This window comes from Labrus mixtus, chromosome 20 (assembly GCF_963584025.1).
Source record: "Labrus mixtus chromosome 20, fLabMix1.1, whole genome shotgun sequence".
Classification (NCBI taxonomy): Eukaryota; Metazoa; Chordata; class Actinopteri; order Labriformes; family Labridae; genus Labrus; species Labrus mixtus.
In genome coordinates, this window is record NC_083631.1 from 15,726,583 (window position 1) to 15,742,961 (window position 16,379).

The 16,379-nt window shown below is 40.1% G+C and overlaps 1 protein-coding gene across 1 annotated transcript in view; it reads right to left on the bottom strand.

Moving 5' to 3' along the window:
* The window catches only part of asic2 (acid-sensing (proton-gated) ion channel 2), a 308,022-nt gene that overhangs the window by 248,896 nt on the left and 42,747 nt on the right, over positions 1-16,379 (bottom strand). The window lies entirely within an intron of this gene.

Genomic DNA, 16,379 nt, shown 5'->3' on the forward strand with positions numbered 1-16,379 from the left:
CAGCTGCTTTCTCATGAAATATTCATCCCTAAGAAAGCATGTAGTAACAACTGAATTATCATGTTCAATATAAATATTTTGAAAATCATGTGCATCGATTTATAGTGGTCTCATGTGCTCTGTCCTGGCATACTGGATATGTCTTTAAGCCTCGACATCTCTACTATAATTTAAAACAAGTTTCTGTTGGTTTTAATTAAGCCTTGCAGCACAATGTAATGGCTTCCAAGAGATAGCCCGGAAGTCAAGAGATTTAATAAGACACTAAGATCATCATGAGTATGCCTGCATCTGGGATAAAGTATGTTATTTCTACACTTGTATTGGTCAACTCAAATAACTTAAAATGTTGACAATGGATTGATGTAATATGTTATTAGTATAAGAAAAAATCACCAATATGTTCTGTCTAAGAGGAAGAAATGTTTCCAGCTTGTCTTCATTTTCTTTCAACAAATTGTATCTTTTAGTTATTTATAGAGAAGGAAACAAAATGAAGGTTGCAGCCCTTGTACGTTTACCTGTATTTTAATATGGTTGATTCATAACTACCTGTATTATAACACCCCTTACCAGCCGGTCAGAGGTGAGACGAGGCTATACGTTAACTCTGAGGATTTTCTTTTTTCCTCAAACTGACCTTTGGCCGTCTGGTATAAATGAACCATAATGATGTTTTTTCTTGCTCCATGAATAAAGCATGCAGCTGCAGGTTTGTTTACTCAGAGGATAAACATAGACCATAATCAACACACATGCAAATAGGTAGGCATATCAAAGCAAAGGTGAGGAGGAAAAACAACGCCACAAACATGTTTATATCGTAAACAGTAATCTTTAAAAAAAAAAAACAGATGATGTTGCTTTAGAGGACATTTCTTCACTTTTCACAATTTCATGCAAATCTTCCCTTTATAAATGCTTTTCAGCCAGCCTGGCTGCAAACAGCAATCATCGCTCCATGCCCTGTGGGCACATGTGGGTAATGAGAACAGATCTACGGCAATAACACAAAAATCTGTGCCCTTCATGCAGCCACATTTTATGGTGTGTTTGAATTGGCCTTCTATTCCTCTCTGTGCCAAATGAGGCCATGCAACATGTGTGGTGTTAGGGGGAGTGGAAGGGGAGGAGAGGAGAGGGAGGGAGGAGGCTGGGAGAAAAACACGGTTGGTCTTTTGACAGTAATGATCTGTAAAGAGATAGGGAAGCCATCTAAGCTGTGGTTAACATTTGTCTATTTCTCCTGAAGCCACAGGAAAACACCTTAACCTTGTTTAAAGTTCTTGCTGTGCTCCTGTTCCCTCCATGCCTTTCAGCTAAGCAAACAGAGAGCAGCATCGTGTGAACAGTGGTATTCTGAGCTGCAGGTGAATGGGGCTAAAAGAACTGGGACAAAAGGGAAGGAAGAGGGGGAAAAGATGGAGAAATTCATGTTCCTTAACACCACCGTGAAAAATATCCCACAGGACGGAGGCCCAGGAGAGGAGAGCGAGATGAGAAAACGCCCCCCTGTGCAACCCACCGCTGCTTCAGGCGGGGATAAATGAAGGAAGGAGGAGGTGGAGGAGGAGGGCAATGATGAAGGTTGGAGGAAGATGAAAGATGAAAGGCAAGGTTCACACCACACAGGAAGTTTTGCTAACAGATCAGAGATAAGTAAGCAACACCCCTGTGAAGTGTGCAGACACAAGATGATGGATGACTGATGGGGCTGCACATTAAAGGTATAAACCTGTGTTTGGTTGTGTTTGTTTGCTGGAGCCAAAAAGTGGTTGCAGCTAATGTTAGCAAAGGAGCATGTCCTGAGCCAGAGCAGCTTAAATTCAAGCCCCGGGCACAGCAGCCTCACTGACTTTTCTATCATACCAGCTCGCTGACTCCACTCGTGTTCTGAATCACTCACCGCAGCGGGCAAAGGGAAGAGAACAAGCAGGCCTGCAGAGCTCCAGGCACACACTGGAGGCAAAAAAGACCCTCTATTTTATGAGATAAGTTGAGGACAACCGTCTCCTGTGCGCACTCTAGAAGCAGTCTTGTTTGGAACTCAGCAGGCCACCAGCTGACACTCCAAACATAAACACGGGGATGAATCGAAGGTGGTAAAGTGAACTTGCACGGCTCACCGGCGGCAAGATACGGCACATGTCAGTCAAAACCCTGCTGACAAAAAGAGGAAGAGTTTCTTTACCGTGCGGGTCTTTGGTGACAAAAGCAGCCCAGGCTGTTTGTGCCTTCAGAGCTACGATAAGCTCCACAGAGCTCCTGGGATAAACAAGGTTACACCGCAGACACATTGAACAAGCGCTGTTGGGGATTTCATGAGTAAACCCCTGTTGAGTGACAGCACTATTTGGGGCTCGTGGAGGATACTTTTAATTAATGCATCCAAACTGTTTTCCTCATTCCTAAACCCCAGGTGGTGACATACAGGTGTGATGTTGTTATTTTTTGATGAGACGTAATCGACAGTGCCAAGAGAGGAGACACAACAACATTCAACTCGGCTGTGCTGAAAAAAGCTCGTCAGTGTAAACGAAACTAAAGGGCCTACAAAACAAACAACAACAAAGGGTGTTTATCTGCGCCTTCCTAAACGAGCCACGTGAGATTTTTCGCTAAAAGTTTAGGGAAAGGAAAGAAGCTGCTGATGTCGGGTAAAGTCAAAAGGTTGATAGTCAGAAATATGTGACAAATCATTTGTTTTAGTTACTTTTTTTTTAGCAAATTAGTGCCATTAAACACAGTATGTAAATTCTGCCTCCTGGGGGCTCTGAATCAATACAATAACAAAAGGGAGTGATTCTCTCTGCTACACCCCAACCCCCAGTGAAAATGAACTCTGAGTTGACATAGTCAAAACGAACAGGTAAAACAGACCTAAGGAAGAGAATATGTTGACCTACGATGTAACTAAGTATGATTTAAATTAAGATTTATCACAGCAGCACATACAGCAACAGTAAGGCAGCTTTCAGAAGCAGTTCCCGCTTCCTTATGCGGCGGTCTTTGACATAACATCCGGTGTTTCCATGGCAACAGTAAACATGCCGTGCCCATCATGGCGGCTCTGTCATTGTGTTAGCCAAGAAAGACACGAAATGTTAATCGTTACCAATGAAATATTGAAATTTTAGATCATAAATCACATTAGAAGATACTATTTTTGAGGTCAAATAGTTTTGAATCGTAAAACAAAGCATTCAGAATCAAAAATTAAGGAAACAATGTTAGTGCAGTAAAACATAAAAATGAATTTCGAAAAAATCGTAACAGATCGCTAGATTGTAAGCATTAGTAGTAACAAATCTTAGCACATTTTCCCTTTGTGGTTAGCATGATCGGTTATTGTAAGTTAGAGACAAAGCAGGAAGTGAGACAAACTTTCTGAACTCAGTACACCACACATCACGAATGCAAATGGTTCCATTTACATTCTGTGTTAAAAGATTATATTTATTTGAGCTGGATTTAGTCAGAGCCCGTCAGTTGTCTACATTGTTTGTGTTATCTAAATTGTGTCAATTGCTATTGTTGAATTTAATGTAGAATTGATGTTTAATGTGTTATGATTGTCTATATTGTGATAAATGTAAATCATGTGGAGCCTAAGAAGAATAACGGGGGTCTTAATAAACAAACAAACAAAGCATATGAATTTTGATGCTAGCTATGAGAGACCCCATTCAACAAATATAAATTAAGAAAACATAATGGATTGTTTGTTCAAAGACAAAACAATTGCTTTCTGACATGATTGATACTAGTTTTTCTAGTTTTAAATTGAAATGTGTTTCTTCTCTCAGAGAAGACAGAATGTTCACCTGTCAATCAAAAAATAAATCATTAATGCCCAAAAATACAGAGTTACTTTTTTCAATTAAGTATGTTGAAGACATCTAACCTCAAACCACACACACACACACACACACACAAATTACTGTATGTTCCCATGGCAACTTTAAATCCCACATCATTTTGGAGCCGAGAGGAGTGCTCTCCAAAGCTGATGAAAGAAATTGTCCATCAGGAAACAGGATTCACTATCAGGAAAGAGTCTCCAATTTCTACACTTTACCCTGCAAAATAAATCTATCCACTGACGGTCGGTTACATTAGAATCAATGACTGTCCATCAGAACAGAGTCATTGATGCAGATAAACAACAGCAAAGGATACAAATGAGAAGAAACTCTCTCCCACTAGGAGTAGCCGCTACATATTTCATTCATCTTTTTTTTTTTTTTTTTAAACAGTGTAAAACAAGTCGTCGCAATTAATCCACTATATTATTCTAGCTGCAAAACTTCTTACATAAACATTAAATGAGTACAAAAAAAGAAATAAAACTCACTTCACACTGCCTTGTTCAGCAGAGTATGCGACCCTTTAGGGCTTCAAACGGGATACATTTACACATTCATTTGCAGAACTATCGATTAAATCAGAATCATAAAGAAACAGTCACCAGGCAACTCTGCATGTGTTTGCGGAACAAACTGAACATTTCCCGGGGAGACATCCTTCACAGAAGAATATGTGAGCAATACCTGATCCTGATGACACAAAGATGTGCAAGTATCCAAACAGTGTTCCCTACCCTCCAAATGTAATATGTCAGTTTGATATCTGCACAGAATGAAACCAGAAAGCATCCATACATTACACTTTTAGTTAATGACCTCGTTGGTTCTTTTTCATTGGCTTCAGGGTACATAAAGTTTAGAGAAATGACAGCAAACAATCTTTGACTGTGACTGAGAAGCTTTACATCTTTGCTGTCTCGTACATAATGGTGTCCTGCAGAGAACGGTTCGTATAAATGAGTGTAGGAGTGACAGTGATTGTAGCTGGTGGGGGGAAAAAAAAGTGAAGAGGGAGACGGAGAAAGAAAGATTCAACAGCGGTATCGGGGCTCGTAACTCAAGCAGGGGAGGAGTGATTACTCATATCTCATTTTAAAAAGTTACGTTATTACTTTCCTTATTACCCCCTTGGAGCCACAATTTGTCACACTGCTTGTAAAATTACTTGCGATTTCAATCCAGGACTTGGTGCGCTTGTGTTCTCTCTTTGGTAGCCAAACAATACAGAAGCATAATGTTCTTTCTACATTTTGCTCAACACGAGTTTGGGAGGAACATTATCACCATGGGGACACTTAACATGTCTGTTATTTGGTATATAGTATGAACTGAAATAAAGATATAGATAAAAGAGCAGTTGGATTAGGGTCTCAGGTAGTCAGCTTTTGTGTGTACAGTTGGGCACAATACTGTCATAAAGACAAGATCGCTTAATCGCTTTTCACACTGAGATTGAGGACTTTTCACAGACGTAAGAAGAAATCGATGTTGTGACAGTCACTGCTCAGGAATGTTGTCAGTCAGGTCATGGCCGACACATTTCTGTGTGACTGCAGCTCATGAAATAAAACACAACACTCTACATCCATGCAGCATCAGCAGTGTAAGGGTTAAAAACTGCAATACCATAGGCTGAAGAAGCAAGATCCCCGGGGTGCTCAACACCCACAGTCGGGAGCAAACAACTGTTATTAAGGCTCCTGCAAATCAACTTTTATGGTAAGAACGCAGAGCGCTTATTGCTTATTGATATATCACATCTGCAGAGAGCACCTCATCTTTATTAATGGGTGTAGAGATCAATCTGGTCAATGACAGAGGGGGAGATAGGTGTGTGTGTGTGTGTGTGTGTGTGTGTGTGTGTGTGTGTGTGTGTGTGTGTGTGTGTGAGACTGTGTGAGACTGTGTGAGACTGTGTGTGTGTTGCAGTGTTTATTAAACTGCACATCTGGGAGTGAGAGTACAGTTTTTTTCTTAATGGACAAACTGTGAGGCTGGGAAATGGCTGGCTGCAGAGTCAGCCACTGTAACAGACTATCTTTTATAACGTCTTTGCAGTTTTTAACCTTTCGCACCATTTTGTTGCAATTAGATGAAGCTAAAGCTAGCTAGCAGCTACCCTCGGATTTATTGGTGCCAATTCAGTGGTGAAAAGAAAAAATCCTTTTTGGATATGTTTTTGTTCATTAACCAAATATCATACTATAATATTAAAAAGTGTTACACATTTTTCTCATATTATGCAGACCTATTGCATACCAACAACTGTGTCCTTACTTAGCCTGGCTACACTCACTTTTTTATTTTAGATGTATCTCTGGACCAGCAACAGGTTTACAACATCACACTAAGTTATAGATGGTTGATCTACCCTGCTAAAATACGAGCCCATTACAGGACTATGATCACAAATCAAACAGAGGATGGAGCAAACAGGGGTACAAGATGGAAAGAGACAGGAAGGCAAAAAGAAGGGAGGAGAAAGAGCGTGTGAGAATCAGTTTAAGATGAATAAAGTAGGGGCGCTGGTGGCGCGGTGGTTGGTTGCGCGCGCCCCATGTATGGAGGCTGTGGCCTCAAGCGGGCGGCCCGGGTTCGCATCCCACCTGTCGTTCCCCACTCTCTCTCCCTGATTTCCGACTCTATCCACTGTCCTATCTCTCCATTCAAGGCATAAAAAGCTCAAAAATAAATCTTTTAAAAAAAAAAGATGAACAGGGGATAGAAGAAAAATCTAGAAACAAAATGAGGTACAAGAACTGCTGAATAACTTGTGAGGACAATGAAGAGCTGAGTCAAATGATCACAAATATGTAAGATGATAAGATGAGCACATGTGGCAGAGAGAACCACAATCACAATTGAGTACAGAGACAGACTGAAGTGTCTAAACCGCCATGAGTGATTAGACTTCAGAGGTGTCTCATTCTCAGGTATGAATAACAAGACTGTCTTGTGTCACATCAAATTAAATATAAATATACAGTGGCAATGCAAAAGCATTCCGTATAACAGGCTAAATCAGCATGCCTGCATCCTGGCTCTCATATTTAATGCACTTTTTTGTTATTAAATTCCTTGTGTCAGCTCATTTCCTCCATTGCTGCCCAACACTCCAGGAAATACTCCATGCCACCTTTAATCTGTACTTCCTGCCATTCATTGAAAGTTCATTTATCCTGAAGTGCGGGAGAGGGACGACAGCAAGCCTGATAAGACCCTGGCACCAAGGAACAGTGCAGGAGTGCTTTGGCACAGAAAAAGAGGAGGCTCTTGAATAACTGTCGTCATGGAGACAAACATCTTGGACGTGCTGGGATGCAGCCCTTCCTCCTAAAGAAGCAATAAAAACAAAAGCCCACTTACAGAGCAGGCAAAACCCGTTAACATCCCGCTCGGAATTACAGACGGGGAAGAAGAAGAGGTTTCGCCCAGCACCGCACAGAGCCACCATGAACGTGACAGCGGTGAAATCCAAACGTAATTTATTCTCCATCTCTACAAAATAATGTGGTAAACAGTCGCTGGCCCAAAGAGACAGCTAATCTTAGCATGGCAAACTGAAACTGCCCCGGTGTCCTCGCCTCCACTCAGCACAGCTCACCTCAATATTAATCAGGCGTGAGTAAGTAGCATCCAGTCAGGCCCAGTATGGATCAACAGAGCAGAGGCCAAGAGGCCAAGAGGCCAAGAGGCACCGAGGAGCGTGTTAATGTTTGTGTCCTTTGGAAAGTTCAACAAACACATGTCCACGATAAGACCTCACAATATCCAAGTCAGCATCAACAAACAAGTATGAACAGATTGAAATGTAATAAATTTTCTAACTCACTGCACATGTTGGTTGAAAGTTTTTTGTCAACATATCTGTGATGTTGTAAAATTGCCTTTAAAAAAGGAGAAACTGATACCAATAGTGCTGCTCAAACACATTAATTCTGAGGCTTTTTGAGGTCATTGTAGAAAAAGTAGGAAGTCAATACTTAGAGAAGTAATTCAGTAAGGCACATTCAGGCAGTGTTAAACAAATGCAACCCTGAGCCAAAAAGGACACAAACGTTCTTCACTAACAACATTCATATGTGCGCCTCCATCGATTTCACGTCTCCACTTCCAGGGGAAGAGGACGTCATGACCTCTGTCACAGTGAGTTTTAAAAAGTCTGCTATGTTATTGACAGACACGGGAACACTATCTGTCGTCACAGAGAGTGAAACAAATGCTGCTCTTCTACATTTGAATGAAGACTTATAGAAGAACACTACCATTTAAGTGCTTTTGATGTGATTGGGTGTTGGCAATTTCCTGGTGTTCTCAGAGTTTCAGAGTATTTTCACAGAGTCTTCTCAAACACAGACCAGCACATAAACCCTGACAGCCTGTTGGCTCTTTCCATGCCCTTGCATTGTGGATGATTTACCATAGGCCCAGTCATGTCTCGGAGCAGAGAAAGAGAAAAAGAGGAAATTGCCAGTTTCATTACATTTGTGCTGTGCTGGAGGCAAGTAATTACACTCCAGTAACGGCACATTTTGACTTCACCCTGGCCCTTCACCAACTCAGCAAAAAAAGCCCTTATTGTGAAGGGCCTAAGGTGCTACAATAGTTAAGTCTATGTATGAAAGTATATTTTAAGTCCTTTGTCAAAAAGTTAATACTAGTCCCTTCAGTGCAGCAGCAGAGGAAAAGGCAGGAAGACAGAGAGTGCTGCTGTCTGAGGGGAGATAGTGAGTAGTCTCTTTGCTCCTGTACGAGCTCTACATGAGGTCAACCCTCTCTGGAAGGTACATCAGTCCATGTTTCTCTTCCCACGGGACACGATTCTAACAGGCAGCTGACTGTGCTGGGCTGTTTTGTGCTGAATGGAGCTGAAAGGTTCAAGGTCACACGAGGTCAGCACAGTAGACATGCACAAAAATAATATGAGGTGGAGATTTCCAACCTTTAAGAACAAAACTACTTATTAGGGGTGAAAACCAGTTTCATCATTATATGATATTATATTGATTCTTTGGACAACTATATGACATTTGCTGGTATCACAAAGTCTTCCTATATGATTTCTATTTCATTCGATTCAGGGGCCTGCAATCGATTTCAGATGAAATTATGAACCCATTTAAAACAATCCATTACTTTTCATGTTTAACAATTTTTCTAACATATCAATACATTAAAACAATATTCCCTTTAACAACAACATGATTACAAAGTTTGATTCAAAAACAATCGGGAAGAAAATGTCAATAACTGGGGAACTGTTATGCTCCATAAAAAAGCATTCATTTTGGGGACTTTTTAATCTGCATCTTATAAAACTGTAAAGTTATGCCTCAACAAACCTGTCAGAACAATATCAATCAAACTAACAAAAAAGGAACAATTTGGTGGCTGGAAGTCCTCAAAGCTTAAAAAAATATGCAACTTCCAATTAGGAGTTGATGCATTTTTCATTCAAATGTGACAAAGATAAGAAGAGTTTCTGTAGGCAACTTTTTCTACACAGAAACTCTGAGGGCAGTTTATGCAGCATCATGAAGCCATGCCAAACGCCTTTTATCTGTACCTACATTAAATCCCCAATATGTCACTTCCCCATGACTCTGTTTTATGTGTCCAAAAATGACAAATATTACTCGTGCATTTATTACATAAAGACCTCGGGGGATAGCATCAGCCAGTTGGTATGCCGTGCAAATCTGTTTGGCGAGTGACTTGCCAAGTTCAAATTTTCTGTTAAATATAAAAAAACTAATCAGCCTCTATCAAAAGAGCTGATTGGTAATATTGGTGTTGTGTTCATTTGAATATTTTAGTATTTTAGTCTTCTTGTTTTTTGGTAATTTACTGAGACAAAAGTGGAAAATTGTATTACATTTTCTGTGAAAAAAAGAGCACATTTATCCAAACAGCAAACCTTAAGGACAATGAGATGATGGACATGCATGGCAGCTTTTTAGAGCAGGCATGTTAAACCATTTTACATTGGTATATCTGGTCAGGAAACTGGAGTTAAAAACAGACTTTAAGCCTCTTCAGAGAGGATTAGTGTTCCAGAGAGAGCTGGGTAACGCAATATTTGACAAGCTACAGGTAATAAAATCATCATTCCTGCAAGTGTTTTTGAGGAGGTAGGTGTTAATGATCTGGGTATTTAAGTAGAAAATAATTTGCTTCCTGTCACCAGTGAACACAAATCTCCAAGGTAACCAAGGTGTCAATCTAGGCAAGATATGAAAAACTGAATGTGAATAGGAAAAGTTCTTTACATGCACTTTAGTTGTTTTTTTGTGCCGATAAGAAAATGTTAAATTAAAACCATCCATCATTTCCTGAAGAACAAGTCCTGTCAAAATGGGAATTTGTTTATTCCATGCAAGTGCAACAGAAATAGAATACATAAAGAGGGGAGAGATTAACTGCAGGAGTCAGCTTCTGTATCTTAATTTGTCAAGAGCTTGTTCTCCAAAGATTAACGTGCCATTGTTCATCCTCTCTGATGTAAAAAATATCTGATTTACAGTCAGAGAAACTAAAAGGAGTGCATCCAGGTCATAATTTAGTTACATAACTCTTAACACATCACTGAGCATCTCTCCTGCCATGCTGCTTGAGGTTAAAGAGTCAACCACATTGTCTGGTGGTAGAGGAAGTCGTACCAGGGTCTCTTAAGAAGTCATACTTCTTTTTCTGCCACAGTTTTATTTTTTTGGTAACCAGGTCCTTTAGAGACATGCCTGTTAAGTTCAGAGCTCGCCATGCTGTTTCCCCTGCACCAACAAAATCTGGGTCATATTGTCTGATGACTCAAATCCTCAACTTCTAGGTTGCAGTCCTAGCTGGATGTTAATGTAACTGAGCAATGTGTTGCTGTAATATCACCCATCCAGTCAGTGTTGCTTATGACTTTTAAAACATTTCACAAGATCTTTGCAAAAAAAACACAGGAGGTCACCCCTTTGAACAGTGCAAAGTTGAAATCTAGGGCAGATTAGAAAACTTGACTTTCTTTCAAATGGAGAAGGATTTCATTGAGATTTTGTTTTGCAAATAGAGGCAACAAAATGGGCTTCATCTACTAACAATCATGATATCACAATACTATCTCCTCTCAACCAGAAGGTTGGAGGTTCGATCCCCAGCTCCTGCAGCAACATGTCCGATATGTCCTTGGGACATAAGACAATTAACCTTCTGATGGTCACTTTACATAGAAACCTCTGCCATCATTGTGTGAATGGGTGTGACCTGCAGCGTAAAAGCGCTTTGAATAGTCTGAAGACAACAAAAGCTCTATACAAGCTCAATTCCATTTACCAAGTCCATTTGATACCAAAGGGAAAAAGTCAAATTACTCAAGTATGACAATATTCAGACTCAAAGGGTTCAGGATATTTTTTCCCCATGATCAGAAAAACAGATAAGAATCACAAAAATAATGGAATGTTGACTACTAATACTTGCAGAATCTCATAAAGTAGCATTGAACCATTGACTCATGAAACAAGCATTCTGCCCCAGCCCTACTTATACAGATAAGCTGCTTCTGGTGAGTTTCTAATGGTTACGGAGGATTTGTAGGCTGTAAAGAATGAGCCGAACACTCAGCGGTGTGATTAACATCTGCTCTGAGGCAAGAAATATTTAAAAAAATGAGAAAAAAAAACTAAAATGGGGAATATGATGCAACTGTTCATTTTTGGTTTGCAACCCCGACCATGACACAGAGTGAATCTATTTACATGTCTGAGGTGGGTACAGGAGCGATGGCAGACATATTAAAAGTATACAGATGTAGAGAGCAGAGGTCAGAAGACTGCTGAGAGACTAATTATGGCAGAGTGATTTGGACTAATAGGATCTGAGTCTCTGCACCGAGGTCAGCTCCTCTGAGGACCGAATGATGATCAGTTCAGAGACCAGAAAATAAGGCTGCTTGCAGTCCAACCCTGGCCTCTCATAAAACCATTACGCAAATGTTTCTCATTTTGAATCCCTCGGTCATCCCTCACCTTCATCACTTCTCTTGTTCTGTGTCTTCCATCTTTCTCTCTCATTACTCCCATCCCTCGTTCTCCTCTTTGTGTTGCCTCTCACGCCATTGGCTGTTGAATTATTGATGGGATGTTGAGCTGGTGAGATTCCTCCTGCTGCGGACTTGTTTGTTGGTCTGGGTTTCGCGTTGCTTTCTCTTTCTGTTGTCACGCTGTGTCTGTGTGTGAATGTAAGTGTGCATTTGTGTTTGGCTAATCAGACCTGCTGGTGCATCACTGTAAGACTGCCTGATCGGTAAGTGCTTGTTTAGACCTCCAGTGCATTTAAAGGAGTTGAGATGTATGCAAAACATGCACAAGGAGGCATGCTCGCAATCATGTAAACACCTTTCTTTAGAAAGGAGACGGACAACAATGTGAATATATAAACATCTTTGTTTGACTGAAACGATCAGTGATGCCTTTGAAAGGCCAGAGCTTACCATTGCAATAATGAACCCACTAAAAAATTAATTATCTTGGCACTACAGCCTACTAGCACAATATTCACCCTCATAAAATCATGGACTGAATTAAAATTCTTGCTCACACTATGTTCAGATCCTGTTCTTTCTGTAACTGAGGTGAATTACAAAAGGAAAGTGCTGGATGAAAAAGTTATTTTACTGGCAAAAGCCTCACAAATAAAGCACAGAATTGCTTCACTCAACAACTTGATTATTTGCTTTGTTACGTTGTAGTGAAATATTTCTGTCTGAGGCTTTATAAACAAAGAGTTCACCAGCTTGTTAACTCCTTCATTTGAGCTGAAATAACGAGAAGCTCATGAGGCAAGCAGATCATTCCAGTCAGATTCACTTGGTAAGTGTAAACATATTTATTTAACTCACATTAATTAGTTCAGCTTGTTTAATCCGTCCATCAAACTACAACATGGGCAAAGGTTAAAAGCTCACAAGAGGGGCGCCTGTAGCCTAGTGGTTAGTGCTATGGCGGCTACTGTCCTTAAAGCAGGCAGCCCGTGTATGAATCCCACATGTGGATCGTTTCCAGCATGACATTCCCCACTCTCTCTCTCTCCCTGATTCCTGACTCTATCCACTGTCCTGTCTCTCAAAAGGACCAAAATAAACGTTTAAAAAAAGCTTACAGAGACTGAGAAGTTAACTGATATCTACAGCATTAAATATGATGACATCACAGCAGCATTTTAAAAACACTTTTTGAATGAAAGGCTCTTGATGAAGAACAGTAAATCTAGAGTTTCTTACAGGAGCTAAACAACACAGTCATTTAGGTATTACTATCTGGTTTTAAGAACAAAGATGCATTTTCAAGGTGTTGAAGTTGACTTTTATCAAAACACAGTTACAAATATTTGACAGAATCATATTTAAGTAAGTAATCCTTATTTGTATCCATTATTATTTCCCGAAGGAGATCACATTTCTTTAGAGCATGTGGTTGATAAAATATGTCAAAAACAATGCTCATTTCAATTCAATATCATTTTGTACCACTCAATGTATTCACTGTGTTGTTGTCTGGATGCAGCAGTAGCCTCATGTAACAGTAATTGTGAGTTGATTGCGCCTCCCTCCGATATAATCCGGACTCAAACACCAGCTAATAATTGACAGAACTGAATGAAAGTCCCTGCTTGGTCTCTAATCCCAGTAGCCATGCTGGCCGGCCTCAGAAGGGCCCCTGGTCCCTGGGAAACACTATATTTAACAAGGCTGAGAAAATCCACTCTAATGTTGTTTCCACACCAGCTTTTCATCACGCTACATTTCCCTCACTTAGAGAAAGTCTGAATTCCCTCTGTGATTAAATAATGCTTTTCCCTGGATAATTATAACACCACACAGAGCAGAAAATAGCCACGTCCTGTCATCAAAGCACTTTGAGGATTTAATGAAGAGTTTATACCCAAAGTACTCGTTTGTACTCAAAGAACATCCCAGAAAAAGCCGGTTAATGTATTCAGTAAGTCGAGCAGGCCTCTCACACTGGAGATTTCCTTCTAGCATCTCTTTTCACAACCGCTCAAGTGACCCTACTGCAGATACACAAATCCAGAGATAAACCAATGAGGGCTCTGTTCTTGTTGTTAAAGCCAAGGCACTGGGCATGAATATGCAGCAAAGTTTTGCAAAAAGCTGTTTACAAAGTTGGATATCCAAAGAAGGGTTTTTCTTTTATTATTTAAAAATACGCTAAAGGGAACTTCAACTTAAAAGAGACCTTGAAACACGACAATGCTCCAGGGAACTTTTTTCCCCTCAGTACACCAACAAATTAATTACCCCACACTCTCCTGATGAAGAGAAACATAGAGGCTGCAGCAGCTGAGAGATGATAGGTCTTATCTTTGGCTGCTGAAAACAGATATTATCATGTACTTAGAAAAGAGAGAAGAAGAAGAATTGACCTGCTCGTATAGCCATTTACACACCGAGTCTGAAAGCGCTTTCAGGCAGAGAAGCTATCACATATATCACTGGTGTTTGTTTTGTAATGTATAGATATCCTGTCTTGTAAATTCTTTATAAAAAAAATCCTGCAGCTGTTTGCGCACAAAGACAGATGACATTTAGTGAAGTCTGCAATTCTACATCACTTTTACAAAAAGAAAACACAGACTAGTTCAAACAAGTGAGAAACGCTCCACTCTCTCGCGTCTGCAATGCAAATCCCCTCTCTTTGCTTTGCTGCATGAGCGCTCATGGGAAAAAAGGAGAGAAAAGTCAACAGCAGCAGGAGGAGGAGGAGGAGGAGGAAGTGGAGGAGGAGGAGGGGTTAACAAGAGATTCCCATCAGTTAATTTCAATGGTTGGCACTAAACTGTCATTAGCAGCATTAAAGACACTTGTGTTGGCTCGCAATGGTTTTACCATTAAGCTGATTACACGTAGAGCTTTTCATGACACGTTCTTTAATGCCAATAAAGCTGTTTGGATTAGGAAGGAATCCAAATCATCTCCTACATGCCGTGCTGTTTGGAACAGGGACATATTAAGCATAATAGTTGATCTCTCTCTCCCTCTGTTATTCTTTAGTTTATGTATCAGAAGACCGAGGTATCTAAGTCGACACAAACCTGCTCTCTTTATAAATAGCAAACAAAAAACCAACATGACGACACTCTACATTATAAAAGACGGGTTGCGTGATGGTGCTTCATCCTTCTCCTTATTAAAATAAGTCATTATAATGTGACGTCTTTTGACCCTTCAGGGATGCTGTATTTTTGTCTTGTTGTCTGTCACAGAAAGGTCAGGACTCAGAGTCAACTCAAACACTCTGGGGCTGTTTGGACTCAAACACCTCAGGTAGAGCAGATATTTGTCTTCACATTGTGTTTTATCGTTTTGTTGAGGAACCCTTTGTTCTAAGAAACACACCATTTGTGAAAACATAATTAAGAGTTATAAATCACAGAGTATCTTGTGGTTTTAAACCCCGGGCTACAAAGTGACTGAGAAAGCAGCAGTTGTCCAGCCAATTAAGAGAGAGAGCAGACAGGAAGCAGTATTACCCAGAATAAAATGGTGGAGCTGAGAAATAAGACGTTTGTTTCTGTTATTTTGTAGTGGTTAAGTAAAAGCAAAGTAAGCACCCACACACCACAGCACATCTCCACACAGCCCTGCGAGAAGTAACCAGGTTTTGTAGACAGCGTTCAAACAGCAACCTGTTCTTACTCCCAGAGACTGAAGAGCTTCACCTGCTGCTGCTGTTAAGATAAGATAAGATAAGATAATCCTTTATTTATCCCACAATGGGGAAGTTTACAATGTTACAGCAGCAAAGAACAAAGTGATGATCTGGCCTTATTGGTGGTTAGCACAACATATATATGTTATATATCAATTTGTGCTTTGGTAGGAATAATAATTGTTGAATAATGGCAGTGAAACTTTGTAAACTTTGTCATAAAGTTCATACACCTCATTTAGACTTCATCTTACCAGGATGGATTCTCTCAAATAGACATTTTGCTGATGATGTTTTACTCATCACAATCCAATCCCATGGAAAAGTCTGGTTCACTCTATTGGTCTGGTTTGCTTTTTGCGGATGGATAGAGACATTAGTAGAATCGAAATGAGTTTCTATCCCATACTTTAAAGTTTACATCTGAAAATGTGTGCATATAAATCTTGTGAATAAAAACTGAAATCTAAAAGGGAAGGGGAAATACAATCTTTAATCTAAGGATTAACCTTGCCAAAAAGATCAAATTGTTTGCTTCCATTCAGCCGTTGTCTCAACAGACAACAGTGCATCACAGCTGCGGGTATGTGTTAGGAAGGTTCTAGTGTGGGATTATCAAAGAGTAAAGTTTCAAACCTCAGGGCCTGTCAGCAAACATCAGGAGTGTCATTGTTGACCAAAGACAAAAGGTATGCAGGCTAATGTGTTAGTTACATGTTTCTGAACCACATATCTAGCATGACCTTTGTTTGGAACATGCACAGAGGGCATTTAAAGATGGCCTTAAGTGCAAACTGTG